Below are 13,280 nucleotides of genomic sequence, written 5' to 3'. Positions count from 1 at the left end.
CTGGCTGAGCCAAGGATTGCCCCTCGGCCCCTGGGCTACTTGTGGTGCACGAGCCCCATCCGCTGCTCAACACCCCTTCCTCTCCCATACAGAATTACTTGTTCTGGAAGGGGCAATATTGAATATAATTAAAGGGTTGTTATTTAACCACAACCACCACCACCACAACAACAAAAAGGAATGAGAACCCTTGGGATTAAAGTTTTCTTACCCAAATAATAATAGTAGTAGTAGTAGTAGTAATAATAATAATAATAATAATAATAATAATAATAAAGGTTTTTATTTTCTCCTCTACCTGCCCACGTGTGCGTTTGGTTCTTTTATTTCCTACGGTAATGTACAACGTGTACAGACTCTCTTCTTCATTCCTGAACCCAGAAATCTTACAGAGTCAGCAGCTATTCAATGGGGCAGAAAGGAGAGGAGCCAGCCCTCCTCACTTCTGGTGGCACTACTCATTACTGGTGGCACCTCCCAATGCCGTTTCCTCAGAGGACAGGTTCATTTCTGTGTCAGGCATCTGGGCAAACAGCAGACACAGCCCTCAGGACCCCTGAGATGGAGACGTTGCAGGTCCTTCCCCAGGAAGGCAACAAACCCTGACCAGGCGAGTCCTGGAGAGTTCCTTCCCCTCCCCAGAACTATGTGCTGCCCAGGAGAGGGGCTGCTACTCTACCCTCTAAAGCAAGGAGGACGATGTCTTGCTTCCTTGGGGATATGCTACGTGTGCGTGTGTTTGTGCGGGTTTGGACCCAGTATTTGGGACTGACGGTTGTCGAGTTCAGTCTCCTGAATTGCATCAGCACGATGTAGGGAAAACACATGCAAAGAGATTCAACCCTGCCTGTGGAAGCTCCAAAATCTGAGGAAGATATTTTGTAAATGGAAGAAGGGCAGGCAGGACGTCCCGTCCTCAGTTTCCCTAGAGGCTCTCCAGGTTCACCCTTTACCAAGACTGGAATCCCCCTGGGATCCTTATCCAGGATCTCTGGATTCCTTTTCCCTGCTTCTTTTGGGTGAGGCTGGAGAAAAACGAAAGAAACTGGGAGGTGTCTCTGGCTCTATTCACGTCTATGCTGACCTAGGAGCTAGGATGTCCAGCCATCCTGCATTTCCTTACGCAGTTCTTGGCAAGGCCGTGGGGCCCTTCAGGCCCCTGACCCTCTTGGTCAGGTCCATGGTAGCCACTGCTCCCTGGCTGGGGCCTGATGGAGCAGAGATTGGTTCTCCCTTGCCAGGATAAAGGTTCAGATCCTTGACCAGAGAAACCCCACACTCTCCTGGCTGGCCAAGGGCACTGTCAGGTCCAGGTGGTTCTGAAGTCCCTGGTCTCCATCATCCACCAGGTGACACACCCATGTTCCACTCACTTGTCTGAAATGGGGAACTCGCCTGACGCGGTAGACCAACACACACATGGAATGTGAGCAGGGGAGAAGCGTCTATCATGCAAATGGATGCGAAACGAAGCAAGGGTAGGAATCCTTCTCTCCAGACACAACAGACTCTGAACCAAAGGGGGGAGGTACGAAGCCACAGAGAAGGACACTACTTCCTCGCAAGGGAGGCCATGTAATAGGAGAGAACATCTCGAAATATGTAGACACGCACCATGGGAGCACCCAAAGGCATCCAACAGTGCATAACAAACATAAAGTCACCTTTGACAGCCGTACCATGCAGTGGGGGACTCTAACACCCCACATCTGCTAATGGACACAGGATCCAAACTGACAATCAACAGGGAATCTATGGCTTTGAGGGATGCACCCGTTTCAACACGTAGATGCAGAACCTTCCACCCTGAAACCGCAGCATCCGCAGTGCTGGATTTCCAGTGCACATGGAACATTCTCCAGAGTAGATCACACGTTAGGGCACAACCCAAGTCTCAACAAACTCCAAAAGATGGATATCATCCCACGCATCTTTTCTCAGCACGATGCTACGGAACGCCAAATGAACCCTAAGAGCAACCCTGGAGAGACCACGAATCCATGGAAGTTCAATTACATGCTACCCAACCAGCACTGGGTCAACCCGGAATCCAAAGAGGATGTCCAAAATTACATGGAAGCAAAAGGACACGCCAAGGGTCCCCAACCTTGCAGATACAGCGCCAGGGAATCTAAGAAGACAGGATCCAGCACCACAAGAAAAATCCCCAATACCATCAGCTGACACATAAGGACCTAGCCAAAGCACAACACAGAGCTCCTGAGCAGTCGCTCAGCCTGGGCGAGTTGGAGCTCCTGCTGTTGGGTGCAGGCTTAGCTTCCATCTCGACTCTAAGTCCCAGCCTGGGGGGTGTTCTTTCCTTTCTCCCAGGACCATCCCCACCAGGGCCACTGGGGAATCAACCCTTCAGGGGGTTCTCGGCAGAGAGAAATGGCCCAAAGGGCCCAGGAAACAACCACCCCTTCCCCACTGGTGGATCAAGGTGGCCCATTAGCGCTCCCTCTGTGGAACATTCCACAGTGCTTTTGGGGGGACGACCCTCTCAGGCTCTGATGCCCAGGGTTTCTCGGCAAAGGGCAGATTCCGACTGAGTACCCCTGGGAGGGACCTGACACTCTGCACTTCCAGCATGCTCGCAGCTAATGCCCCGGCCACCTGTCCCCGGAGCACACGGAGAGACAACTTGCCAGCGGACCAGTGGACAAAACGTCCTCTCTTTCACCACCAGGAAGAGATCGATGCGCAACCGTCTGGCAGCCACAAAGAGGTGTTTGATTGTCAGGAAGATCAACAGCCAGGCAGGGCTTGGTCCACCCCCACAGGCCTCTCCTCCTCTTCTCCTCCAGAGTATAGGGAGGCAGGATGGCAGGAAAGACAGTTTGTTCAGTGGAAGCGAAATCCTGAGCTTGAGTCCCTTTCTCCCTAGTAGCCTGGGCACTCCTACGCTGCTTCCACTGTGGCCTCTGTGCAAGGCCATTCGAAACACCAGTGCTGGCTTGCGAAGTTCCGGGATACTGGGCAGAAAGCGATGGAACACAAGAGAGTCCCAGGGAAGTGACAACGGGTTTGGTCATGAAAGCTTGAAGCTGTCAAAGACCATCTCTTGCCCTATGTTCCCTTGGTCAGAAACCTTTCAGCAACCGCTCAGAGGAGAGACAGGCAGGTACAGAGCAGGGATGGGGAACCCTGGGAGCCACTGTGGACCGAACCGTGGGTGTTTTGTTAACATGGGCTTTGATTCATGTGTGACTTTTCAGAAACAGAAAAGAATAAAGGGAATCAGGAAACAGAGGCAATCAAAAACACCGGCTCAAATATAGGGAACATACTGTTGGGAACCAGGTGGGCGGATGGGTGGAAGAGGGGGTGGGGATTAAGAAGACACTTACTGTGCTGAGCACCGAGTCACATACAGAATTCCTGAATCCCTACTCTTCAACTGAAACGACGAAAATACTGTACGTCCATTAGACTGTATTTTCAAAATTGTCTTTGAAAGGTGGGTATTAGGAGACCAAAATGAGATTACGCTCTGAGAGTTTCCCAATCAGGTCTCCTCAGGCTGTACGTGAATGCACCTTAAAGATCAGTGAAAGAGCCCAAAGACAAAAGTGACATCTGTTGATATGGAAAGGCCAGTGCCCACCTCTGTGATCACAGAAAACACACACCTTCCTATGATATTGGCTGTCGTAAAAGCATTTCACCGACGTCCCCTTGGAGCTACGCTCCTCTGGTATTTCCATTCTCCTTGGTTGTGTGTCCTCATGGAGTAGTTGAAGGGAATATTGCTACCCCGTGTTTGGTGGACTAAACCAAAGCTGGCTATTTCTAGCCCCTGGAAGACTGAGCTAAAGGGCCTTCTGGAAAACATTGCACAACTGGATCTCTCATCGTCTTCCAGAGAAGGAAAGGGAGGCCCCAAAGGGCACCAGTGGAACAGGAACACAGAGGAGGTTCTCCTGACACCAGCATCAGGATCCCAACTCCCTGAGCAAGAATGAAGAACCCCCGTCCCCCCACACACAATGGACACATATCACTGGAATGGGTCAGTTCCCAGGAAAAGCGAAATGCGGCCAAACATGGGAAGGTACACAATAACCTCACTGAAAGAAAGCCCACTGGGATCCCCTGCCCTGGGTCTTAAGTTCCACCTATGCATGAAGCCATTTGATAATCACAGGGGAAGGGAGGGAAAACTGAATGGGAAGCCACCAGAGAGGGAGAAAAACGATGCGAGGCTCTTCTCTAAGAAACAAGCAGAGGAGCCTAACAAATAGCAGGGAGCACATGGGGAGTTAGAGAGGAGAAGGGAGTTAGGGAAAACTGGAAGGGGAGGTGAACCTTGAGAGACTATAGACTCTGGAAAACAATCTGAGGGTTTTGAAGGGGCGGGGGCGTGGGAGGTCGGGGTACCAGGTGGTGGGTATTATAGAGGGCACGGATTGCACGGAGCACTGGGGGTGGTGCAAAAATAATGAATACTGTTATCCTGAAAATAAAGAAAAATTAAATTAAAAAAAAAAGCAAAGAAACAAGCAGAGGGTTGCTGGAGGGGAGGTGGGTGCGGGTATGGGACAATTCGGGCAGGAGCATAAAGGAGGGCATGCGATGGGATGAGCACTGGGGGTGAAACGCAACTGATGAACAGCTGGGCACTACTACCTCGGAAGCTGATGAGGAACTGTACGGTGGCTTACTGACTTTCCACAACAACAACAAAATACAATCCAAGGTTCTGTGTTTCCTTGATTTTCAAAGTGGAAAATACGGGATGATTTCTTTTCTTCCCTCAAGCAAGGAAATGACATAGCCTATTCACGAAAAGGCAATGCTCAGGACATTCTACCCCTTTCAGCCCTAAAGAAGTTTTTCAAACAGGCTTTCACCAGTTGCAGTCCTCATGCCCCTCTAGTCATTTCGGAGCACTCTTGACAGGGGGCAAACCCTTTTTTTCTTCAAGGTGACTCACCCCAAGCAGGTAATATCCCTATGTGCCACAGGAGTGACTACAGGTGCGCCCCCCCCCCAACCTTTCCAAGGGCCTCACTACAAGTTTTCCAGAAAGGTGGCATGAATAGTACTGGCTGGAAGGTGGATGCTGCATGACATCCATCCCTTTGTTCACTTGAGGGATGACTAGGGGCAAAGTCTCCATCTCAGTCGTGGACGTGCCAGAGCTCTCCAGCTCCCCTTCAGACACGGCCCTGCCCTCTCTCCCATAGAAGAACCTGCAGAACTACGTGACCATGAACTGGGAACACACAACAAGGGTACAAAGGTCTTACCTGAATTCAGCTCAGCATGGCAATGACAGACTGGTCCCTCTTGGAGGTTGTTCCCAGTGTCCTTGAGGCATTCGAACCCCTTCTTGGCGGCTGACTCCAGACAGTGGCTCACCTGTCACAGTGGCTCATGATAGAGGGATGAGAAGTTCCTCGGAGACAGGTGTCACCACACCACTATCATCACCCTTTGTCGTGGAATAAATCTATGTCCCTCGTCGGATTAAGAAACCCTTCAAACAGGACTGGAGCAGGTGGCAATAAAAGGCTCCCTTTGAAGAAGGGCTGAGCTTGGGGACATGTCCAGTCCTATGTCTCACTGCTGCCATCACCACACACAGTGGTGCCCCAAATGGGCAGGGTACCATTTCCAGTACACGGCTCCTGCTCGCCCAAGGTACCTATTCCTATCATCGCGCCATCGCATCTGGTCAGGACCCCAGCATTAGGCCTGTGCGTCTCCAGTTCCTGCTGCTGCCTGCCTCCACCAGCGATCCTGTTTCCTCTCTGAATTCCGAGCGCCGCAGCATCCATCTTCCTCACCTTCACAAAACAGGATTGTGCAATGATTTCATGGATACGACCTGCAAGGCACAGGATGGAAAAGAAAAGGAAACTCACACCCTGGACATTCAGGATACTTAAAATCTTTGTGACTTGAATGACGTTATCAACCAAGGGAAAGCACAGTCCAGAAGTCGGGAAAGCATGTTTGCAAACCATGGATCTGGCAGGTTCTCAATATCCACAATATCTAGAGATCCCAGGAACTCAACAACATCAACAACAAGAGAAAAACAAGTCAAATGTGATGTGTGAATGTACACATGGGCAAGAGACATAACCTCAAAGCTATACGCAAGGAAGGAAATTGCAAGCAATGAGATACCTTTATGAATCCATGAGGTTGGCTCCCCATGGAAAAAGAAAAACAAAACAAAACACAACAAAGCAAAACAAAACAAAACAAAACACTCGGGAGAAAGGAAAAGACCAAGCCATGGCAAAGATAAAGAGAATTAGGAACCTTGCTGATTGGGTGTGGTAGGAATGTTTAAGGGCATGCTTGTGAAATCAGTATGACAGCTCTTCACAAAAATCAACTTGAGTGGGACACCTGGGTGGCTCAGTCTGTTGAGGTCTCAGGATCCTGGGATGGAGTCCCACATCGGGCTTCTTGCTCAGCCGGGAGCCTGCTTCTCCCCTGCCTGCTCTGCCTGCCACTTCTCCTGCTTCTGCATGCCTCTTTCTCACGCTGACAAATGAATAAATAAACCGTTTTTAAAAAATCAACTTTCGCACTACCATGTGTTTTAGTACTTGCCCTTCTGTGCTAGGTACCCACATTCATGAACAGGATAGTATGGTCCTGGAGACTTATCTGAGCACACCTTCTCATGGCAGCATGGTTCCTAAAAGCTAACCCATGAACGCAATCCAAGTATCTGTCCAGGGAGGAACAGATGTTGTATATACAGACGTTGGGATAGTATTCATTCGCTAAAGAGGACAAAAAAATTGACATGCGCCACCCCGTGGGCGAACGTTGAGGAGGGTGTGCTAAGTGAGAGGAGTATGCATGAAGATAACCAACTTGGACTCCACTCTTAGGACCTACCTAGAGTGGACTCCGAAGGACAGAAAGTAGAATGGTGTTTGCCAAGGGCTGGAAGGAGGCGCTCGCGGGAAGAGTCTGACGCATGCTAAAGAGCTTTAGATGGACAAGATGCCAAGGAGATGGGAAGGTGGGTTCCAGGGAGCTTGGGACAAAGACATTAATGCTTTTTAAGACATTTAGAATGTACTCCGTGAACTTCATGGACTTCACGACCTAAAAATAAATTGCACTGAAAAGCTGCAAAGATGGAGAAATGAACACAGGACCATTTCATCTGGCCCTTTATACCCTTTCCAGGTAGGTCCTCTCTCAGCCATTCGACTTCTGCCATTTTCCTTGAGACAACATGGAGCCAACAAAATGTCCTTCTGTGCCTACTTCGAGGTTGAAAGACAGAATTGCCCCACCCGGGACAACTTTATGTGAGAAGGTATTTTTCAGAGTTAATTTCTTGAGACCTGTTATTCCTTGATCATGTTTTCAAACAGAACCCAAACTGAACATTCTCCTTCGTCTGCTTGATTTTTCCTTCCCTGATTTTTTCCCCCCACTCAGAACCCATTGTTGATGCAAGGGCTTGGGTGTTCCTATGCCTGTCGTCATCTACTGACTTTAGCTTCTGCTGTTTCCAGTTTTGCTTACGTGTCATTCCTTTACCAAGTCAACTTTCCCGAGGCTCATTATGAATAGTAAAATATTTTCGGCCCCAGTTGGATTGAAAGAACTGACATCGAGCACTGTGCACGTCTCAGCTACACAACACAATGACTTCATGTTCCTAGGCCCTAAAAGGATGACCAGAATAAGCGGTGTTCACAAGGATTCCTGACCATGGGGGTGGGCGCAGGGAGTTCTTGGCCATATTCCTTGGCTGTCTAGGAGTATGTTCCCAGGCGTGAAACTCTGGGATCCTACGGTAGATTGTTGGTTGGGAGCATAGGAGCTAACAAATGCCGGTGAGGACAGGGAGAACAGGGAACCCTTGGACACCATCCGTGGGAATGCACACTGGCACAAGTCACTGTGCAACACAGTATGGAGGGTCCCACAGTCTAGAGATGGACCAACGCACCAAACAGTGCCATGCGAAAGAAAAGAGCAAGCGTTCCGTGAGACAAACGAAGAATACTCTGAAAGAGGGCTGCAGAGTCATTGGAGAGAAAGGCCCGAAAGGCCTCACTGAGGGGGACAGCGCTGAGGACAGAATAAAAACAAGGGAGCTAGTCCCACACAAGTCTGGCTGCCCTGTGTCATGAAGAGGGAAGGCACCTCTGCCTTAGAGCCTCACTACCAGAAGCTGGGTTGGCCAGAGGACATGAAAGAGGCATCCAGTGTGGCTGGAGAGCAACTGGGAGCAGAGCAGAGGGTGGTGAGGAAGGCAGGGACAGGGCCTCAGGCCTGGGAGACAGGTAGCGATCTCTTGTCCCTCTGCAACGGCATTGCCCCAATACCCTGCATCTTCAAATGCATGGACTGAATGCCCCACAGTTGTTGCAGAAGAGGAATGGAGGCACAATTCCGCATGCTTCCTCCACATCACCATACTTGTGAGCCCGTGGTTGTAACTGAGGCTGGACTAGCAGAGGATTTTCCCCAACTTAGCACCCATCATTCGGGGAGCCATTCAACTCAGAATCTGAGTTTCTGGGCGCATGTTGGCCTTGCCACTGCCTCCGATCCTGGCACTGTGAGCCTCGATAGATGGCAGCGCCAACCATCTGGGCATGTTTTTCGCTTCAGATTCCGAGAAGAAAAGGGGAACAAGGGAGAAGTGGACCATGAGCAAAGAAACTAGGAAGTGCGAAACTCCTTGCCTGACATCTAGAGAAACACGAGGCATGCTATTTCATCACGTTGAGTAAGTACATCGCGTGGCTCAGAAGCCACTCGCTAACCACCCAGAGCTTGCAGAGTGATGCCTCCACCACAGGTCAGGATCCCTGGGAGCCACTGTGAAGGCTGCTCCCCTCATATACCAGAACGAGGGAAAGAGGTCTCCTTCTAAAGCTATGTGGGAAACAACTGAACCGTTTCACTACCGAGGATGACAAAGTCTGCATCTTCGTGCATTTCCACCCCATCATGGTGCCCCATTATAATGACGCCAAGAGGGAAAGGGACGGTTCCAAAACGACACAAAACCGGGACCCAGGCCTCCTCGCAGCGTTCCTCCAGGCCACGTCCCACCCCTTCCTGCAATTCATCTGGCCTTCTATGTGTGCCTCTGATTTCCCGTGACACCGTCGCACACATACCACAAATACGGTCTACATACACCCTAAGATGTCCCAAGGAACTAGATTCTCCCTGGTCCCCACTATGCAGGTTGGGAATGTGGGCACTAGGGGAGACACACAATGACTGAGGACACAGGAGTGGGAAAGGACAGAGAACAAACGTCTGACTTCAGCTCTGTCTCCTGAAAGGGAGGACCTGAGTGCCAATTCCAGAGCATGGTGCCTCTGGCACTTTTGGCTCATTGTGTACAGTCCCGGGGAAGAGAGGTCAAGAGCCAAGTGAAGGGGCTGCAGAGAGGGGGTGACTTTAGGAAGGGCCCCAGGTATTAGAATCCTGAAAGCGTGACCTCATATTCTTCATGATAGGCCCCAACTGAACTTAGAACTCTGGCAACCAGGCACCCACTTTCAAAGGGCAACCTGCTCTCCAGCACACTTGAGTGGAGACCTTCGACAGAACACCATGTTCAGTTGTTGTCTTCCTACTTCCAGGGGTGCTGGGCCCACAGGAGCCCAGAGCCAGAGACATGACTGCAGTTGCAGACAGTGCTTCAGCCCTCTTTTCCGAAGCTTCTGGTCATGGGGCCGGAGACACCAACAGGTAACACAAGGCAGCTCGGGGCAGCCCACTGGAGAGTGGGCAACAACTGTGGTCCCACCTCAGCGGGCACACACCACTGTCCCTTACTGTGTGGGAGCGCATCTCTCTCTCTCTCTCTCTCTCTCTCTCTCTCTCTCCCTGTTTGTGTGTGTGTGTGTGTGTGTGTGTGTGTGTGTGTGTGTTTGTAGAAGTGGGGACAGGGGATGAGGGATATGCCCTTCCTGGGCAGAAGCAAGCTGCCTGGTGTTGGAGGCTGGACCCATCTGTCATGTTCATACCCCAGGTCATAGCAGGCTGGATGAAAAGGGGAGGGTGACACAATGATAAGGCTCATGGTAGTCATGAGCCTTAGAGTGTCCTCTGGCTACGTCCTTGCTCAATGTCTTTTCAGCCATCCCTCTTAGCCTGAACTGGAGAACACGATGTCTAGTGGGGGTGTCCCCTGGTGGCAATGTTCCGGGAGGCTGCTAATGGCTCTTGGCCCTGTGTCTATGGGGCACTGCCTTTTCAGAGCTGCACCCCAGAGACTGTGAATGAGCTGGCTGGGGACTTCAACGACTCCAACTCGCTGGACAAGGGTCAGGTGTCCCAGGCCACCCAGGATCAGTGCTGCTCTGAGGTGAGAATAGGAAGAAGCTCCTCCACACCCAGGGCCCCCATGCAACGATGGGGACAAACCTGGGGCCTTCCCAGAGTGTTTCCACTTGACTATTCCACCGGCCCCACCCCAGAGTAACCCACACCTCCGCACATATGCCACACCTATGGGTAAGTAAGGGAGGAAGACACTCTTCACCTACGTGGGACTGGTAGAGAATAGAGTGAATGCTTTCCGTGGCATGGGGGGAAGTTGTTTTGATTTCTTTCCTCTGGCCTTGTGTTGCTTTTCACAAAGCCATGAGTATCTTGGCCTTTTCCCACGGGTTTTACGATTTTCCCTACTCATGCCAGCTAACAAGTGGAGAACCCAGCTGGGTTCTGGAGAACTGGCCCACGCCCTTCTAAATCCTCATACCAGATAGGGTGATTGAACCTACAAAAGGGCCGGTGGGATCAAGCCATTCTACAGGTCTTTCTGGAATGTATCAACTCTCAGAACACATCGAATCCTAGGAGGTCCACCAGCTCACAGGCTCTTTCCCTCTAGGTCCTCACAGTCCCCCTTTCTAAAGGACGTGGTCTGCTACAGTGACTCGGTCTAGCATTGCTGCTGGAACTTGACGTGACTCAAACTGCTTGCCATTCCAGCAATGCTGCAAGGAAAGGGCACCTCAAGGGTCCTCACAGATGATTTGGGTCACTCCATCTGCCAGACCGTAGACCCAAAGATTGGGTGGAAGGCCTCCGATGCCTCCTGGCCCAGGTAGCTGGCTCTGGCATGAGCTGCTGCAAGGCTTCAGCTACTCCATCTCCCTTGACAAGCAGCAGGGACCTCAGGCCACCAACAACATCCAGTCCTGGTCTGGGGTGAGAACGGGCCCAGGTTCATGGCCAGTCTCAGGACCCAGAGATGACCGGGGCCAGCCCACAGCCCAGACTAGACACAACTGGCTGCCCTGGGGCCTGCCAAGGAAGGTGGTTTCCCCCTGAACCTTTCTGCCCCTGACAGCAACAGGCCAAACCGCATCAGCATAGGCGAAATGCCATGTAGCCCATGCTTTGGACAGATCTCAGACCCAACGCGGATGACCTTGAGCAGGCTTGGAGATTCTCAACCTCTCTTTTCTCCTCTCAACAGTAGGGCTCCTTCCTCATGACTCCATGGCATACACATACAGATCTTCATACGGGCTAGGAAGAGACAGACAGGCTATTGCTGTCCAGCGAACCACACATGTTGAAGTCACCAGTACATTTAAGCCTAGATGGGTCCTTTGGAGGTTGGTTTTAGGTTTTCAGCCAAGAACCTTTTTTCTGGGTGGGCACACAAGTCCCTCGTCGTCTTGCCCAAGTTCCCAAAGGGATGGGAGGATGCAGTCTGAGCTCCAGACCCTGCTCTTCCTGGGGCTTCACGGCGTTGAAGCTGACTATGTTGCTCCCCACCCCGCCCCCTTGTCTGCCTGCTGGAAAAGGCATCATCCCTGTCCCCGGACGAGGCCTGCACGATGCTGGAGCTCAAACAAGGCACAGTGCAGAGATGGAGACATTCCCTGCTGCTATCCTTCCCGGATAGAAGCCTCTCAATCGTCACCACCATGTTCTCCATCTATCAGATGTTCCCGTCAGCCCGGCAGGTCCGGGATCACCAGTTCCCTCGGTGAGTGCCCACCTCATAGCCAGCACAAGGGGGAGCCTTCCGTCTACTAGTTGTAGGACTTGGGAATGTCACTGCACCTCTCTGACTTTCCCTCTCCTGTCCGGAAAAGTGGAGGTGCTAAGAGGATGAACCTCGTAGGGCGACTGCAGGGAGTCATGGGAGGAAACATGGCACGCGCCTCTCTGGGGCCCGGCTCTGCAGAAAGGGCTGCTGGACATGCTGGGCGTCTTCGCGCTGAACATTTCCCTCTCCAGGGAAGACGCGTTCAGGCTCAACCCTCACAGGCCTGTGGTCCTTCTGGGTCTAGAGAAAGGAAACGGAAAGCTGGCAGCTTTCCTATTGGCAAAGGACCTCTGAGATGCCATCTAGCTGGTCCTGACTGTGGTCCTTTATGTGCCCAGGTCGAGGGGACACTGGGAGCAGGCAGAGCAGCCCAAGGGCCACTCAGGATTTGCAAAGTCCTGTTTGGGATGATTTCATTCAATCATGGCTCTTAAGCACCTAGGAATGCAGGCTCTCTCTAGTCACCAAGAGCAGTGAATGGGTAACGTAGAGACAATGTCTGGGTCTCCATTCTCGTCCCAGGGTCACATAGGCACTCTCCACATCCTAAGCACGCATGTCTAGCGTTCATCAGATGGGGCATCTCTGTGACCTACTCTAGGGATGAATGGATCCACCTCTCTTGGGACCACGAGGATGCACTCTACGATCAAGGAAGAACAGGATAGGTCTTTGGGTGCCAGAGGAGGTCCTGCTGCCTCCACAGAGCAGGGTGGGAGGCGACAGGGGATGTTGCTGGCGAGGGATGTTCAGAACCATGGATCTCCCAGGACTCTCGATTTCCATGGGAGAGCTTAGTGGGGCAGCTTCCTCTGAAGAGGCCAAAGAGTCCGAGAGAGGTGTGGACGGGATGCCAAGCACTCTGGGAAGCAGAGCCCATTGTGGGCTGAGTTGGTGCCTACAACAGCCATCCCTTGGATGGTCCATTCTTGCTCCGCCTGCCCCTATCCATATCCACCTCCGCTGACCACCACAAGTGGGGCCAAGGACAGAAAGGGTGGGGACCGGACCACTCACCCGTCGGCCTCCAACCAAAGCCCAGACACTGGTCTGCAGGGAGGATGCATGACTGAGGGGCCAAAGGACAGACCTATGGGAGGTCCCTCCCTCATCCCACGTGGTCAGCAGTCAGCAAGGACAGCTCCAGAGGGGTTGCAAGTGGGCTGGCGCCATTCTGTGGGGCCCACACCGAAAGGATGGTGCTGTGGGAGTAGCGTGGAAAAGGAAGGGAAGGCCAGGTCTCTGACTCTGCCCC

General features: G+C 51.8%; 1 long non-coding RNA gene across 1 annotated transcript in view; it reads right to left on the bottom strand.

Annotated features, from left to right (window-relative positions):
* Positions 1-267: 267 nt before the first annotated feature.
* The window catches only part of LOC309857432, a 296,182-nt gene continuing 283,169 nt past the window's right edge, over positions 268-13,280 (bottom strand). The window contains exons 15-16 of the long non-coding RNA XR_014307711.1: positions 5,253-5,833; positions 268-2,924 (exon numbers count right to left, since the gene is read on the bottom strand). This is a non-coding gene — a long non-coding RNA (uncharacterized lncRNA). The remainder of the gene's footprint in view (positions 2,925-5,252; positions 5,834-13,280) is intronic.

This window comes from Mustela nivalis, assembly GCF_964662115.1.
Source record: "Mustela nivalis genome assembly, contig: HAP1_SCAFFOLD_701, whole genome shotgun sequence".
NCBI classification, from domain to species: Eukaryota; Metazoa; Chordata; class Mammalia; order Carnivora; family Mustelidae; genus Mustela; species Mustela nivalis.
This window is presented reverse-complemented; position numbering and strand designations above follow the sequence as displayed.